Below are 5,628 nucleotides of genomic sequence, written 5' to 3' on the forward strand. Positions count from 1 at the left end.
AGCAATTTAAACACAAAAGCTAAGAAGGCGGTGGAAAAATACACAAGAAAATCAAGCTATTTACTACAGTGCCACCAAGTGACCAACTTCAGAATTCCATGTATACTCAAAAGTGCAAAGATACCAAGGAAAATAGTTATGTGCAGGAGAGAGACCACAGCAAGAACCTCAGATGGATACTGGTTATGGACCTATAACGAGTCTCAAAACTCTGAGAGGTCAACTTTCTAATTCTCTAGAATTACAGTGTTCACCTGAGAAAGCTCAGGAATGATCAGTGGGTTGCCAGAGAGCTAGCAATTGCAGAATTTGAACCACAGATGGAGATAAGCCATTTTAAACAGCAGCTACATTTTCAAATGTAAGAAAAAGGTATACATCAGTGATATGAAAGAGTTGACCATGAAACATGACATGGTGTTATCTTCAAATACAAAGAATAAAGTGCGAGCCAAGGAGAAAATTATAATAGAAAACTTTTAAATCCTATCTGCTACAATCTTCTCTAGGTGTCACGTTTAAAGTCTATGAGATGCTGGAATCAGACTAGATGATTTCTAAAGTCATTTACCAGGCCAGAAATCCTATGGCAAAAATCACGTCCAGGCATATGGCTCAACAAATTTGATGCAAAAACATAAACATAAGTGCTTGGATGGGATGAGATTGTTCTCTAATAGCCCAATTGATAACATATCTAAATTGAAGTAAAACACTAAGAAGTGTTAAAGAAAATAGGAAAAAAATTTAAATCTTATAAATTCAGAAAAAACTAATTTAGAAATGATCCTTACCAGTGATGTTAAATAATCTATTAATTCATTCATTTGCCAAGTGTATCTTGAGTTCTAACTACGTGCCAAGCATAGTGCTAAGTTCTAGGGATAACAGCATATCATAGGAACTATTTTCCAAAATAAGATGGTATTTTTAATAGAAGGAACTCAAAACCAATCCCACGAGGCCAAAGTAGATATGGGTTTAAAAAGGATGAAAAATTAGACATGTTTCCAAGGAATATGTAGAATCATTTCAGCCTATAGACCAATGTATCTGACTCCACCCTATGAGCTATCCTGGAAATCCTGTTTTCATTCTTAGGCCCAGCATCAAGAAACTGAAAACCAACCAACCAAATGACTAAGGGAGTTTCGAGTTTGAATGACTAATGGGAGAAACTTAAGAAGAGCTAAATATAGACCATTTGACTATATAGACTGACTAAACCAGTACAAAAAATAGAAAACTGTTGGGGATGGGGTATTGTTTTCCAGCGCACAAAGAGATAACTATGGGAGTGAGCAATAGGATGGAGTCAGGAAGAGGAAATTTTTGATAATATCAGAAGAAAAACTTCCTGTCAGAGAAAAGCATTAGATTAATACAATCTCTAGGGGGAAACGTCAGAAGTTCCACTAGTTGATAAGTTAGGAACCCACTAACTAAAGCTCTGGGGCATGTGTTGCCAGCATCCCAGGAGGAGAGTGGGCTGGAGGTGCCTCTCAATCTCTCATTTACACCTGCAAATGCAAAGGATAGGAATGGAAAACCATCAGGACAGAGAGGCCAAGGAAAAACAAATGTGTTCTCAGTGGAATATGGAAATGGATTACGGAGTATTTCAAAGTTACAAAGTGTTCAATTAAATCATTTCTCCCTTTCACTTGTTGCTTCTCTCACATTGGTTTGAATCCAAGGGACTAAACAGGCCCAACGCTCTACTTCCCTGAGGAGAGAACTGGAGTCCAGCCCTTAAAGCCACAGACTAAAAATAGTGCAAGAGATGTTATTAAAAAGAAGAAGAAGAATGTCAACACTTGCCATACATAACAACTCAAATTCCTGGTTCTCTTTCTCCTGTACTGAAATAAGGAAAACATGCAAAAAATGTCACCTGGTCAAGGTGAGTTAGTCCAAGAGTGTTGAGTGTGTCTGATTTCCGCTGACTTGTCTACACACTCGTGTTCCATTACAATGACCTCTGGGGACTCAGAATGTCTCCTGATCTTGTTGGACAGGTGCAACTTTCAATCAGCTCATATTTGTCCCTAGTCTGACCATGCCAGAGAGGCCCAGCCATTAATTATCTTCTGTTGCATTTTTAAAAGGGCAGAGAACAAAAAGCTCTGTTGTTTCAACAACTGTCTTTTGGGTTTTGTGACTAGGCACCTCTGCTTGGCTTCTGTCTCCAGCTTGGAGGTTGGAGCCCAGTTGTGTTATTCTCGTAACTTCTGCCTGGTGGTTTGGAACTTGGCTCTTTTAGTTAATTATGTGACTTCTGAAGTTAACCATCTGCAATGTTTCTAGATTGACAACTGGCTGCCCTTTCTTTCTTTCTTTCTTTTTTGATTTCCTGATATTTTTTTCCCCTCTCCTAGACCTCAAGTATGACCTTAATGTTGATTCATAGAATTTGGTAATAATCTTTGCTTTGATCTATAGGGAAATTTTTAAAAACTGACTAAATGTTTGAGGCTTAATCTGCTCAGCTTTGCTGGCACAGAAGCTTTCTACTATTCAGGGCTGTGCCTACTTACCAAGTAAAAACAAATCCATTTTTCTTTTGACATTCCAGGTATAAATGAACCATTATAATAACAGTGATATCTCTGCTAAAGTAATAAATTATATTATAGTTTAAATTATCATTTAAGCCATAAATTATTAGTAGCCACATTTACAGGTAAAGGGATTTATTTATTTATTTATTTACTATTTTCATCATTTTTTGTGTGTGAGCAAAGAATCAAGGTAGTGGGATTTTTTGTTTTGTTTTAATATGAGTAGCTGGAAATACAGCTTCTAGAATAATCATATAACTAATATATGCAATTGGTTTACCAAAATATTACCCACCATAGCTTATTATGTGTGCTCTATAATTTTCTTGCTTAAGTAAATTATTGTTATTTCTTTTAAGTACAGCTGGTATTCACATTTTTCCCTCCATTTATAATTTAGAAATTTTGATCAACAGACAGGTAAATAGATGTTCTTTCTTGATGAGTTATAATTAAAGTGCCAAACACTTACTTATGTTAGGAAATAGATTGCTTTAAAATACACCTATGCATACTCCTCAAATGGACTGACATGACTTCAGTAGCTGAAAGTAATTATAATAGAAAATTTCAATACTACCCTATGGTGGAGTACACATACTTAAGCTCCAACACTTGTTAGAACCATACCACAGTATGCAAAGATTTTCTGACTTACAGAAATGTCAATTTATTCTCGCTCTTAGATACGAAATCTGAATCTTAGAATCTTAGGGATTGGGATTTAATTATACCTAGTTTTATTGATGAATGTCGGGTTAAATCACATGAACTACTATTTTAATTGGTAAGTAATAATTGTATTTATCTATGGGGTACAATGTGATCTACATAAAGAAAGAGTCAATCAAGCTAATTAGCATATCCATCACCTCACTGATTTACCATTTTTTTGTGTTGAGAACTTTAAAAATCTACTCTTTTAGCAATTTTGAAATATAAATTATTATTGACTGTGGTCATCATACTCTGCAATAGATCACTAAACCTTATTCCTCCAGTCTGACTACAACTCTGTGAAGATGATGGGCGGGTAGCAGTGCCTGACCTGTATGTGTGTTGTCAGCCCTAAGGGCCTCTTCCCTTCTTGTCAAGAGTGCTAACTTTTTTCTCCTTTCACACAACACTGAAATCACCATTTCTATAGGCTAAAAAGGTCAAATGTTGGCAGCTTCATCAGGTTTAATTACATAAAATCAGAGTATAATAAGAAATTTTCAACATAGCTATGTATTAGGCATTCTATTAGACACATATTTTTATTATATTAGGCTTTTAGAAAACCTTGCAAGGTTGGTATTGTTATTCCTACTTGTAGAGGAGAAAATGATGCAATTTGCTAAAGATGACATGGTTATTAGGTTCTGGTTTAAACCCCTGCTCTTTTCACTGCACTATGCTGCTTTCTTAGATGATTTCAGAAGTGACCTCTCCACTTCCCCCTACCTAGTACATGAATTCTTTCTAAAACATGTCTAAGATTTAGTCAAGCAGCCTCTTGTTATACACACCAATGTTTAACCTGCCATTGAACACTCATTACCTTTAGATAAAGCCCATTCCAACTTTGTATAGCTTTGTCATAAAACTTGTATTTCTATTGAATCAAAATATGCCTCCCCATAATTTTTACTTCTTCTTGTTTCTATACTCTGGACAACCTAGAACAAGTCTAATTGCTCATTCATACAGCAGTCTTACAAATACATGACAATAACTGTGATTTGCCACTCCACTTCAACATCCCTAATTCTTGAAAACATTCCTATGTCACAGAAATTGTTGATCATCCAATTACAGTCTATTATGTAATAAAAAGCATGGCAAATGATGTCCCTTTACTAACTGTAGACTATGATTTCAGCTACCTGCTTTTCTGGGTGAAAACACAATAGGGAAACAATTAGTGAGAAAGATACTCATAGAAGCAAGGAATGGGCTTGTATACATTTATTTTCTTTTAATTCAGAGTAAATGCAAATGTTTATGCAAATAAGATATATTCCTGAATGCCGCCATGTGTGGTGCCTTGGAATAAGATATGTATTTGTTCTGTTTATTGATTAGAATATATAATTCTAGTTGTTGAGGCATCAAGTAAAAATAAAAGAAAAGGATAAGAAAAGAAAATGCATAGCTGATATGCTACAGCATGAGTAATATCAATTTGAAAAGACTTTTTAAGGCTTGTTTCATAGTTAGGGCTTATGGTGTAGACATGCCCTAGACTGAGGGAACCATATGGGTTGAAAATGAACAGTGACTGCATTGCAGACACATTTAGGGGGAAACCTGAAGGACCCAGTGGGGAGGAAAAAGCTTCCCAATGGGAGGAGCTCAGAGTAGTGCACCTGATTATCCTTTGACATGCAAGGAGAAGTGGCCCAAGGTGAGAAAATGTAGAGATTCCTGGACAGTAGCCAATTGGTAGGGGCTTAAAAGGAAAGGGCTAGAAAATTATATATAAGGAGACATGAGAAAAGGCATGTGGGACATGAGGGAGTGGCACAAAGTGTGAAGTTTTTGTATTGCATGTTATTGGCCACCAGAAAGCATCTACCACTGAAGAACTATTGAACACCAAGTCCACAAAAATGACTCACCTGGTTGATGTTAGCAATTCCTTGTTATTGGCCACCCCAAAACCAGCATGTGAATACCTGCACAGAGCAGCCACGGTGGCAGCGATGGAGGCTGTTTGGCACCTTGGAAGAGGATATGTATTTGTTCTCTTTATTGATTAGAATATGTAATTCTAATCCATCAGCGTGAACTTCCATTCACAAGGCTAATATAACTATTAATATTTCTGCCTCTGAATTTCAACACTGAGCCCCTGGCATGGTACTATACTTGATGAGACCATCCTGCCTCTTCATAGCAAATTGGCTACACTGGGCCCCTTCCATCCTAGAAAAGATGGGATCATCACAGGGATAGATACCTATTTCAAGTATGGATTTGCCTTTTCTGCCCACAGAATCTCGGCCAGCTGCACTATCTGGGGACTTAAAGAATGACTTGATCCACAGGCATGGATCCCAGACAACATTGCATCCAACCAGGG

At 36.8% G+C, this 5,628-nt stretch overlaps 1 pseudogene; it reads right to left on the bottom strand.

Moving 5' to 3' along the window:
- Window positions 1-3,578: 3,578 nt before the first annotated feature.
- On the bottom strand, window positions 3,579-3,688 carry LOC138388104 (U6atac minor spliceosomal RNA; annotated as a pseudogene).
- Window positions 3,689-5,628: the final 1,940 nt, after the last annotated feature.

This window comes from Eulemur rufifrons, chromosome 1 (assembly GCF_041146395.1).
Source record: "Eulemur rufifrons isolate Redbay chromosome 1, OSU_ERuf_1, whole genome shotgun sequence".
Classification (NCBI taxonomy): Eukaryota; Metazoa; Chordata; class Mammalia; order Primates; family Lemuridae; genus Eulemur; species Eulemur rufifrons.